Source organism: Choloepus didactylus, chromosome 20, assembly GCF_015220235.1.
Source record: "Choloepus didactylus isolate mChoDid1 chromosome 20, mChoDid1.pri, whole genome shotgun sequence".
Lineage (NCBI taxonomy): Eukaryota > Metazoa > Chordata > Mammalia > Pilosa > Megalonychidae > Choloepus > Choloepus didactylus.
The window spans coordinates 39559716-39573119 of record NC_051326.1 but is presented as its reverse complement, the minus strand read 5'-3'; the positions used below and the strand labels follow the sequence as shown (position 1 = coordinate 39573119).

The 13404-nt window shown below is 33.7% G+C and overlaps 1 pseudogene; it reads left to right on the top strand.

The window, feature by feature from the left end:
* Window positions 1-2547: 2547 nt before the first annotated feature.
* Window positions 2548-4680, top strand: LOC119516918 (annotated as a pseudogene).
* Window positions 4681-13404: the final 8724 nt, after the last annotated feature.

Sequence of the window (13404 nt, the reverse complement as noted above, 5' to 3'; positions counted from 1 at the left end):
TTATCAGAAGTCAAAAATATCAAAGGTATTGGCCCTCCAGAAACTTTGATAGATTCAGAATAGTTAGTTATTATATAACACATTAAGATGTAGTCCCATATAGAAATAGGACCCACAATATTTATTTATATGGAGGAAGTATAGTTACTATGGAATTTTTAAGTTAGATCTGTGTTTTTAAATTTCACTTCTAAATTAAAATTATTTTTATGTTATAAAAACCTATGTTGAAAAAACAAAATCCTGTTTATAAGACTTATTATCCCTAAATTTCTGAGCTCAATGACATCATTCTAAATGACTGACCCCAGAGAGAAAAGGAGTACATCCTTAAAATAATCTGCATCTAGCATCTAACTTTGTCAGGAGTACCTACAAGTTTAGAGGCAGAAGAAACTTTACCTTAGAATAAATTTCAAATTAAAGAAGTGACTAAAATAGTGTGCTCCACCAGTGAATATTTGCAAAGGAGTAATTGGTCCCAGTGTGACACCTGTCTTCCTCCACTAAACAATTGTTTGAAGTACTAAAGTTTTGCCAAAGTGAAGTGTAATAAATAATGTGCAGGTAGTTATGAGTAATGTGCAATTTGGATTAGGGTGGAAAGCAATATATTTTGCCCTGGGTAGTACTGTTGCTAGAAGAAAAGTCACATTATGCTGATCGCAGCACACATTAATAGAATGCTGATCACAGCACATAAGACAGAGCTTCCGTAAGTCAGTTTGCCCTGAAAGCTAAGGATTAATGAGAAAAGAAAAATAAAACCATTACAAAGCTATAATGAGAGATCTTTAATGATATTATCTACTTTTCTTCATTCATTCACAAAATATTTATTAAGCATCTTTTTTTGTAGGAATATTTATTAAGCATCTTTTATCATAGGGCTTGGTGCTGGGAATACAGTATTAACAAGACAGATTTGGCCACTGCCTTCATTAAATTTACATTTTCAATTAGGAAGTCAGAGACATCCAGGACAAAAAAAAAAAAAAAAAGTAAAAACATTTCAGCGCCTTCCTTTTGTCATTAGAATAAAAATCAAACTACTTAACATTTACCTCAAAGCCTGAAAAAATGTTATTTGTATTTGATAAGGTCACCTCAGCTTTATTATGATAGATAGGAAAGCATCAAATTAGGTGCAGTGAGATTAGAAAGGAGATAATAATGGCCACCTGGAATAAGGTATTAGAAAGTGTCTTGAGAAATATACAGCTTTAGATATGTTGAAAAGTAAAAGGAGCAGGGATTTGGGATATGGGATAGAGTGACAATTGAGAGAATGGTCTATGGATTTGAGTGCTGGCATTTCAAAACCAGCAGTATCCCTTTATCTATCCTTTGAATTTAGGGAAGTTATTAGCCTCATGGGGTTACTGGAAGATTTAATAGTTTATTCACATAGAGAATTTATCAGTGATAGCATTCATAGCAGTGCCGTTTGGTAGAAATATAACATGAACCATGTATGTAATTTGACATCTACTAGATTTTCTTTTTACTTTCTCCTATTTGGGTCTTTTAGAATTTCCTGAATCTCTCTTTCCTCAGTTTGGAAAAATCTTGGATATTATCACTTCCCAGATTGCCTCTTGTATATTTTCTCTTCCTTGCTTTGTGGCTCCAATTATATGCATTTTTAAACTCTGTAACACATCTTTCTTCTCTGTTAAAAGAAGCCTGATGGAAAAGAAAAACTTCAAGGATAGCTGACTTTTGAAGAGAAACAATGGAAGCCAGAAGACAATGGATGAAAATTTCACATGAAAATATCCTTCAAAAATGAAGATTAAATTTAAAAATAAAAATAGTTTCAGGAAAAAAAAACAAACAGGAAATTTATTGCTAGCAGAACTAACCTAGATGAATTACTAAAACGCATAAAGAAAATGCTCTTAATTGAAAGTACAGAAATGTAATAAGGAATGATGAATGCTGACTTGGTAAATCAGACAATAAATACAAGCAAACACTGAATACCTAACACTAATGAAAATAGTTTTTGGAACTTAAAATATCTATTAAATTGTGAAAACATTAGCTAAAGTAGTATATGAAAACAGTATACCATGTACGCAATGGGGATAAAGGCACTTCAAAGATTCTAAGGTCTGGTATTTTCTGGAAAGTGGTAAGAGTAATAATTTTAACTATAATAACTCTAAAGTACAAACTCTAAAGTGATCATTAAAGACATAATAAAAGAATGTGTGACTATCAAGCTAATGTGCTAGGGAAATTAAATAATTACTTTGTTTAAAGACAAGAAAAATGAAACAAAACAGGTAACAAATAAAACATATATGAGAAAAGAGATATAAACTCTCTTATGTAAAATTGCAGATATTGAAAGTAAAATTATGAAAAAAAGATAGTCCATGCATACATAAAATGGACTTTATGCAGAAAGTCTGATAGCAGGAACATTTCAACATTACAAAATAAGATTCCAAATTGGTATGTACTGATGGCATACAGGCTCAGGTGCCGTCATCCTGGCAGTTGCACAACACCCTGTGTACTATGCGTGGCTCCAACATGCACCTGGTCAAGGACCACCGCCTGCAGGATGGCAGAGTAAATCCAACAATAAGGAAAGATTTGAAAATTGTGCTGAAATTCTACTGTTCTCCAATTGAAGGACGCCTTAGAGGCCTTGACAGACCATTTTCTCAATTCTTCCTTGTAATACAGCACTTTATGAACATGTATGCCGAAAAGAATTATAAATGTAGTCAGTGCAACAATTCCTATGGTACTGAATGGAACTTGAAAAGACAAGCAGAGGATTGTGGCAAGACCTTCCAGTGCACATGTGGCTGTCCTTATGCCAGCAGAACTGCCTTGCAGTCACACATCTACTGAACAGGCTGCCCTGCTGGGCACAGGGATTCACATCACAAGAAAAGGAAAATGGAGAACTCCAGGAACAAACCAACCACAAGTTGTCAAAAAAAAGACCACCAAAACAATGATTGATATACCATCCTCTAGACCAGACACTCAAGAATTAGAAACCTCAGAGATAAATCTAATAGCTTCCTTTGAAGACTCTTGCAGCTCTAATGCCAGAAAACAGACTCTCACAACACCTCCAGGATATCCTCAGAAGTTGCTTTCACCAAAGCCTGAAGTAGCTTTGGATCAACTGTGTTGATCATGCAGTTTTCTCCTATTGTGTCTCCGTGCCTATGGCCAACTCCTCGGCTGGACCTGTGACAGTGGGTGTCCATCATCAGGGCTCTGCCAAGGGCGCCAGTCACTGACTTCCCTTGTCCCTAGGAACCCGGACCCTCAGCCTAGATTCAGAGGCGAGCTCTCTTAAGGAGAGCCTGCCTTTCTCAAAAATTGTGAATCCCATTGCCGTTCAACTGGTTAGCACAGGTGTTCAAGTGAACTTGCGTAAAAGTCCATCTCTTACTTTACCACAACTAGGGAACACATGTCAGAAGAACATCGATGTGCAGGCGGATCTGTCTTAGGCCTCACCAAGCTTCCTGCCTTCTGCTCACTGGGCTTCCCCAGACTCCTCTGAATCAACTTGCTCTCAAACGAATTCGAGTTTCATTTCTCAGGTTTCCTTTCCCATTATAGTGTTTATACTCACACATTCTTACACAGTTCTAAAGTAACTTCATCTATAGCTATTCAGACTGATGCTTTTTTAGATGCTTGTTTCCAGCTAGGTGGGATCTCCAGAGAAAATCAAACCAGTGGAGGGCAAAGTTCCACAGATGACTGGGTACACCTGGGCCAAGAGGCAAAGTGTGGAGACATTTTTGAGAATGTCCACTCGTCATACAGGGTTTCTATGGACAATACTGTAAGCAACAGTTTAGTAGCAGAGGCTTTACTCACGGTTTGTTACCTCAGAACGACCCTAAATCATCAAATCACGTACTGAGAAATCTGCACCAATTAAAAACTTCAATGAACAGAACAGCATGCTTCCTTCACAAAACATGACAGATAGTCAGACCCAAACCATAGATTTATTAAGTAATTTAGAAAGAATCTTGTCAAGTAAACTGCCGGGTCAAACATTGGATAATCTCAGTCTTTTTGTCTAACATGAACACTGGACCCAACACACAGCTCAATCTGGCCCAAAACAGACTCTCAGAATAGATTTTGATATTGAAGTGTTCTTTTTGGACTCAAATATCCAAACTCAAATGGAAGAGAGTGAACTTAGTGATATGAACACTGATATCAGAGACACAAATTGACTCTTTACTCGCAGACACCTCTGCTCCATCCAACGTTCTAGGAAAATGCTAAATTCTTAAGCCTTGAAATGTTTTGATACCCAGATACAGACAGACGTAAACTTCTTTTTAGACAGCAGTCCTCATCTGCCTCTCAGCAGTTATTCTGAAACACTCCAGCTTTCCCTTGAGCACTGATTCATCTGACACAGAAACACAAACAGAAGGAATTTGCACTAAAAACCTACCTGCTCTAGAAAGCAAAGTTCAGTTGAACACTAGAGAAACACAGAGCATGAATTTTGGTTTTGAAACCCTGGGGAGTTTGCTTCTCAAAAGCAGTGAAAGTCAGATAGCCATGGATGACATCCTTCTAGCTGATTTGGCCTAGAATATGATGCAGTCTCAGTTCAGTTCTGGGGAAACCCAGGCATGTGCAGAACTACACACAGTCTCTAACTTCTAAAAATTAAGTCCATGTGCATTTTAAGTTTTCTCCTGGACTTAGAAAATGGGGAATGAGGACAACAATATTAATTATTGAATGTAGTTGATTATGCATTTGCTTAAATCTTTGTAGTTCTTTGCTTTTTGTACCTATAAACATGAAATTTGTATATAAATGAGAGTGAATTATAAAGTGTATGATGATATAAAAGTTATTGGTTTTGTGTTGCCCACCATGGCCCCTTCAAAACTAGTCTTTCTTTCTAAAAAATAAATAACTTTCACACCTTTTAAAACAAGATTGGCCATTTAGCTGAAGCCAAGCTTAGTAGGTACTAGGGTACAAACTTTTCAAACCTTTAAAATGTTTTAGTTGGAGTGTAATGTACTTAAATTGCACATAAAATATGTTTTTAACAGTGCTTGTTAGAAACTTCTATTTCCCAATAGTAACCTGTAAAGTGGATTTAAACCCACAGGCTAGATATGAATTTTATCACACTGCAGGTTTAAAAAAAAAAGTAGGAAGAGAAAAAGGACACTTCCCCCTAAATTTCGATATATGGCACTTCCACTAAGCTTAATAAAGCAGGAATGCAATCTACAATTATTTTGAAGTGGCCCACCTTCCACAGTTTGCTTTATTTTTTTTTTAATAAGAAAGTTATAGCAAACATTCTTCTTCAAAGAATTGTTTCAATCATCAAGAACATTTTTTGTTTTGTTTTGAGATGGGAGTATGGTAAAGTTTGCTTTTGGGGTTTTCTGTATTTAGGAGATCCTGCTTAATTGTGACCAACTTTCAGAAAAGGATCAGAGGAGTTTCCAAGTATTCTAAGTTTACAAAGAAATGCTTTTTCCACTTCTTTTGGATGCACTTGTGCTACTGAAGGCTAAATCTTCAAAAGAAAACCTAGCAAGGGGACTAATTATTCTTTAAAGTAAAATGGTGGTGTTGCTACTAATTCATATTCCATGCATCAGATACAGAGGAAGTGTTGGGAATGGGTAAATAATCTACATCCTGGGCAGATGAACTCAACTTAGTAGACGAAAGAGTTTGCTTTGGTCACAATTGCCCATGAATATGGGTTTCAAAACAAACAAATCCTTAACTTTGAATTTCATTATGATTTAGAATCATCACTGCCTTGATGTCTTAAACATCTATTTAAGTTCTCCCAATAAAGGAGAAATGCATCCTTTTTTGTTTACGGCTTTTTGTAAATATAAATTCATTGATCTTTGGCTTTCAAAAAAACCCACTTTGTTTCTGTGACAGTGTTTGTTAACACAGTCAATAGTTATTTGCAGAAAAATGGAGCATGTAATAAACTTCTTAATGTACAAAAACTGATCTCCCTGAAAACCGCAGTTATCTGAATTGTCCTAAGAATATCTGTGAAAACTGAAATTCAGTGATTAAAAAGAAGAAAGAATTCCATATATATATATATATTATGTATATATAATATATATAAAGAATTTAACAGTGCTTGTTAGAAACTCCTATTTCCTGATAGTAACCTGTAAAGTGGATTTAAACCACAACTATATATATATATATATATATATATATATATATATATATATATATATATACACACATATACATATATATCAAAAACTGGCCAAATTAAAGAAGAAATAAACAAATTCACCAATAGATAGAATAATTTGATACATGTCAATAGTAATTATAGAATAAGCATATACAAATATCACTAAAGATGTAGAAGATTTCAAGAACATAATTAACAAACTTGATCTAATTGATATATATATATACTATATATATATATATAGTTACATCCAAAATTATATTGCACACATTTTTTTTTTTCAAACACAAAGAACATTTGTTAGTATTTATTACATACTGGGTCATAAAGCAAGTCTCAATAAAACCCAAAAGCTTGAAAAAATTCACAACCTATTTTTTGATGATAGTGTACTTGATCTAGAATTCAGTAATAAAAAGATAAGTAAGGAATTCTAAACATTTGTAAATAAAGCAAAATTAAAAATATATATATAGCATCAATAAGAAATCATAATAGACTTTAGAAAATATTTTAAATGAATGATGATAAAATACAATTTTAATCAACATACAGTATGTCAAACTTTTGTGATATGAATAATACTGTGCTTAGATGGGAATTTAAAAGCTGTAAATACATGCATTATAGCACTGATTTTTCAGTCTTTCCTTCCTGAATATTCATTTGAAAAAAGTTATAGAAAGAACAGGAAAGTAAACCCAAAGAAATTAGGAGAAAGGAAATGTTAAAAATAAGAACAAATATTAAAAAGCAAAAATCTGTATACAATATAGAGTATCAACAAATGCAAAATATTTTTTGAGAAAACTTATAAAATCTGCAAATTCCTAGAAAGACAAAGAATAAAATAGAAAATGCAAAATAAGATACATCATATCATATACTAAAAAGCAATTAAAAGATGCACCAATTTTTATAAATATACTTGAAAATTTGGATACAAATGCATTTTTCCCTAGGCAAACTAACTTCCAAAACAGTATACTAAAAGAAATGGAAAATCCTAATGACCCATAAAGTACTAAATAATTTAAATCTATAAATGAAAACTTTACCACAAAGTAATTTCTAGGTACAAATATCTTCACCAACGTATTCAAATTTATATAAACTCATTTAGCATATAAGAGAATTCATGTAGTATTTTATCTCAAACAAAATTCTAAATTATAGAAATATCCATTAAAAAGACCTAGAAATAATGACCAAGTCATGGACTTGAAATATGATTTCCCCAGGATGATGAGGCAGAATTTCTTTAAGAAATGGCTGTTTCCATGCTCATTTCACAAAGTGAACATGGAAAAGCTTGTTGTGCCTGATCCAGCTTGAAAAGGTTCCCTGACATTGACACACAGGATAATTTAAACAACAAAGGGAAAATTTTATTCATGGATTATAATAAATTGAATAATGAAATTAATCCATGAGTACATAGTAATATGAAACAGAAAGAGAGAAAGATAAAAAGATAGAGGGAAAGAAACAAAGAGAAATGAGAAGCTCTGGTTTACAGAAGATTGTGAGTCCATAAATGTGGAAACATTGATAGAATTAAAAGTATCATTTTTCAGCCTCCCCAAAGTAATAAGTAATTCAGGCAAGGATCATCTATGGATAATAAAACAGCAGGCGAACAGTTTTTAGGGAATAGATAATTTGGCACATTTTCAAAGTACCATCCACAGATTAATTACAGACAACTTACATCTGTCTCTTAAAATATACTTAAAAATGGGGAAAATGTATCTTTGAAATGGAAAGATCTGAGAGTCACCATCTTGTCCTTCTTAATATGGTAATCAGTTTAGACTCACCAATCACGGGGCAATCTGGCATTTCATTCCCCTGAAGCTATGCAAATAGAAATACACAATAAAACTCATACAGTGTACTTGCATGGAATGTTTACTCTGAACCTATTCATGAAGAAAAATTCAGAAGTGGGACATTCTATAAACTGAATAGCCTGAAGTACTCAAAAATATCAACGCCATTCAAAGCAGGGTAAAGGTCAGAGGGGCTACAGTGATTAACACACTATCGAGATATGCAAGGTGTTTTACAGATTGGATTCCCTGGGAAGCTGCTACAAATGGAGATTATTATGCCAGGGTTTAATGAGGAGTGCTCATTTAAGAAAACCAAGAAGAATTGTCAGAGAGGATTATCTGCTGGGAGTATATCCGGCAACTGGGGATAATATGTCTTTTAATCATAAAGGATGATGTGAGCAGCATATCAAACCATCCACCATAATGTATAAAATTTGATTGGATGTTGCATTATCAAATTTTATAAAAGGAGAATTTAAATATGAGCTGTATATAACTATAAAAATATTATTGAATAAATGTTAATTTTCTTTGATGTAATAGTGGTATGATGATTACATATGTTATTTTTAGGAGACTCATAATGAAACCATTTGAAGTGGCAAACACTGCAAAATCTTAGAAAAAAAATTTTTATATTTCAAGTTCAATCAAGCATATTGAGTCTCAGTCGGCAATATTTCTGATTAGGAATCTTTTCTGCTTAACAGGCATAGGGTATCTCCTGACATTTTCTGTTTCATTGCTCTTTATGCCCCACTGTGACTGATTCAATTTTGAAATTGAAAGAATGTCTTTATAAACATTAACTTACAGGTGATCAATATGTAATATATATAATATGTGTAAGTAAACATCAAATCATGGAATGGTCTTTGCCTTAGAAACATATTGTCTAGGAGAATTGCCATAAAAATCCAACACCTAAAGGCATATCAAAATATTCCATTCAACAAGTATTTCTTGAGGACCAAACATGTCTCAGTCATAGTTTCAAGCTTATGGGATGTATCATTTAATAAAAGGAACAATGATCTCTGCATTAAATAGTCATAAATGAGCCACTATCCACCGCTGCCATGGAAATAAAATACTGTTCAATAAAATATTGTCAATTCAGAACAAAATTGAATAGTGCCTGAAATAGAAATATTAATCTGGTTAATTAATTTTTAACAAAATCATAAATAAATATTTCTTCAAATAATTTTATTCTATAGGAATTTCTCTGATTTTCATGAAGGGGGAGAGTTCAAATGATTTAAATAATAGAAGATCTCCTAAGAAGAGAAAATGTAAAAATACATAATAATATTATTATACCTTGGGAAATAATAAACTGCATTAAAAATTTTTGGCCTCTCAGTATTTTTAGGAAAATGACTATGCTGATTTATTAGACCTTTGGAAAAATTTTTAGAAATAAAAACCCAACTCATTTCATCATAGCAATGCAATATGACTGACCCAAGAAATTACACTTCCCTATTATTTCTGTATAGTTATCAGAACTTTTTTATGGGGGAATACTGGGCCAAAGGCAATTTTTAAAGGTTCTGTTCACATATAAAAAGATAAAACATTTCTCACATGCTCACTCAATGTAGATTGTTTTCCAGTGTTGTAAAAATAATTCTCTTAGGTTTAGCTCTCATATTGCAAAATTTGAGACTAAAATCTTGGATCTTGTTAGAGCAGAGTTAAGCTTGAAAAGAAGTCTTATTTCATTTTCAATATAGCTTTTTAATAGACAATAGCTGTTCCAGATTGAGGATGCATGCAAACTTAATTTAAAATAAATGAACTCAGATATATGTTGATCTTTCTCACTCCTCTGCAATGGTCTTTACCAAACCAGTTGCATGTATGACTACAGTTTAAGAAAAAAATGCATTACAATATTATAACTTACCCATTATAACCACTGGAGGATTAAACACTTCCTTAATCTGCCCCAATTTCCAATTCTCCACATAGAAGCATGCATTCAATTTAGAGTTTTAAAATTGTATATCCTAATTTTTGGTTTTGAAATGATAATTATCACATACGTAATATCCCATGAATATGCAAAATTACCAAACGGACTGTATGTAGCTATTGAATAACCAATTAAATAAATATCAGTTTCAGCCATTTTAATATATTACTTATGCTGATCATAATGTTATATAATTTGGAGGTTTAAATCAAACAGGATCTTAGAGAAAGATAATTTTTAAATGTTTACAAGCTTTATTGATTACAGACTACATAAAATAAACTGTACATATTAAAAGTGCAACTGGGAATATGTTTTGATATGTTATATACACCAGGAAACTATCCCCCAAATAAAGGTAGAAAACATATTCTCCCTCTTAAAAGTTTCCTCTCATGGGTTTGTAATTCTTCCCTCTTACTCTCCAGCCCCCACTCCCATCCCCAGGCCACTACTGATCTGCTTTCTGATGCTATAGATTAGTTTGCATTTACCAGAATTTTATACAAATGGAACGGCACAATACATATCCTTTATTCATCTGGGGTTCTTTCACTGAGAATAATTATTTCTTCACTCATGCTCTTGCAAGTATCAAAAATTTGCTTAGTAATATTAAATTGTATGTGTATGTTCTAGTTTGCTAATGCTGCCACTTGCGAAATACCAGAAATGGATTGGCTTTTACGAAGGGGGTTTATTTGGTTACAAAGTTATAGTCTTAAGGCCATAAAGTGTCCAAAGTAAGGCATCTACAATAGGGTACTTTCACTGAAGGATGACCATTGGCATCTGGAAAACCTACATTAGCTTGGAAGGCACGTGGCTGGTGTCCACTTGCTTCCAGATTGCGTTTCAAAATGGCATTCTCCTAAATGTTGCTCTTGGGGCATTTTGTCCTCTCTTAGCTGCAGGCCATCTTCAAAATGTCACTCTCAGTTGCTCTGAGGTCTCTCTGTTTGTGAGCTCTTTTTATAGAACTCCAGTGGACTAATCAAGACCCACCCTGAATGGGTGGGGCCACATTTCCATGGAAACATTCAATCAAGAGGTCACACTCTCATCAAAGATGTCACTCACAGTTGGGTGGGTCACATCTCCATGGAAACAGCCTAATCCAAAAATTCCAACCTAATTAACACTGATACATCTGCCCACACTAGACTGCATTAAAGAATATGGCTTTTTCTGGGGGACATATTATATACAAACCAGCAGAGTGTGTATCACATTTTATTTATCCATTTGCTTGCTGATGAATACTTGGACTGTTCCCAATTTGAGGTTATTAGAGATAAGGCTGTTATGAACATTTGTGTGTACATTTTTGTGTGGAAATAAGCTTTTGTCTTTGTTTTCTTTTCTTTTCTTTTTTTTTTTTTTCCTTCTCTTCGATAAATAAGTAACCCAACTAGGAGTACAGTGACTGGATCAAAAGGTAGATACATTTATCTTAAAAACACAAGAAAAGAAAACAAAACAAAATTCTGCCAAACTCTTTTTCAAAGTGGTTGTACTACTTTACAGTCCCGAAAGTCAGTGCATGACTGTTTCAGTTTCTACACATCCTTGCCAATGCCTGATATTTTTAATTTTAGCTATTCTAACAGGTGTGTAGTGGTATATCATTATTGTTTGAATTTTAATTTTTCTGCGGATTAATGATATTGGGCATCATTTCATGCGTTTACTTCCCATCCATATATGTTCTTTATTGAAAGCTCTGTTCAAATATTTGGGCTTCTTGAAAATTGGCTTGTTTCTTTTCCTATCATTGGATTTTGAGAGTTCATTATATATTCCAGGTATTTATTTGATTAGGTATATAATTTGAAAATATTTTCCCAATCTGTGGCTTAACTTTTCATTTTATTAGCAGTGTCTTTTGAAGAGCAGACTTATTTAATTATCCTGAAGTTCAACTTACCGATGTGTTCTTTTATGGATGGCACTTTGGGTATCTTATTTAAAAAAATCTTTCCATAACCTAAATTCACAACAATTTTCTCTATATGTTATTCTACAACTTGTAAATTTTAAGTTTCTATATTTAAGTTTGTGATATGTTTTGAATTAATGTTACATGGTGCAAAGTACTGATCAAAATTCATTTTGCATATATGGATATCCAATTGCTTCTGCATCATTTTTTATGAAAGCTATCCATTCAGTTCTGATTAGCCTTTGTAACTTTATCTCTGGTGTGGGTCTCTTTCTGCATTCTTACACAGTTCCATTTATTTTTTGTTTATATTTATGCTTATACCACACATATTTATTACTCTAATTTATAATAAGTAATGAGATCAGGCCCTGTTAGGCCTCCAACTTTGTTCTTTTTCATAGTTGTTCCGGCTCTTGTAAGACTTTTTATTTGGTGATTGGGATTTTGATTGCATTAATGCTATAGGTAGATTGGGAAAAAATTGGCATCTTAAAATATTGAGTCTTATGACTTGCATTATTACTTCTAATGCTTTGAAGTGCTTCTTTCCCAAATTTGAGGTAGTTTCCTCATACACAAGTGCTAATTAGTACTCTGTTGAATACTCAAGGGGGACTTGCTACAGACAGAGTCCTTTCCCTGTGCCTCCCATCCCCCAATTCTGTCTTGCAAATTCTAGGCACTTCATTGTCCCTGACTCTTAGCAACATTCCAATTCAGAAACACTTCCAGGCCCAACTTGGGTTCCCCTATGTTATAGATTTAAACATGTCCTACAAAAAGACACATTCCTGTCATGTGGACATGTGAATGTGAACTTATTTTAAAATAGAATATTTGAAGATATTAGTTTAGATGAGGCCAAACTGGATTAGAGTTTGCCTTAATCCAGTATGACTGGAATTTTTATAAGAAGAGAAAATTGAGACACAGTGTGAGAGACAGAGAGGGAAATGGCCAAGAGACAGAGGCAGAAATTGAGTTATGGCCCAGAAGCCAAGGAGTGACTTGGATTTGGGGCCCCTCACTGGAAGCCACAGGAAAGGTACAGAACAGAGTCTCCCCCTCGGAGGAAGCACGGCCCCGCCAGCACCTTGGTTTCAAACTTCTAGCCTCTGCAATCATGAGATAATAAACTTCTGTTCTTTCAGCCAACCAGTTTGTGGTACTTTGTTAGAGGATTGCTGGCAAACTACGACAACTTTCCCTTCAATGAATCCTGTCAACTTTCAAAAAAATGAACTGAGTGAATAGTAGTGCTCACCTTATTGTTTCTAGTCTCTCAGTGATCACTGTCCTTCATTGTCAAATACCCTCTACTTGAAAACCACTGTTTTATATCATATATACATTTTTTTGTTTGTCAATCTGGACACCATTATTCCGTCTTTGCCCTAAAGATTATATTTGATTGAAA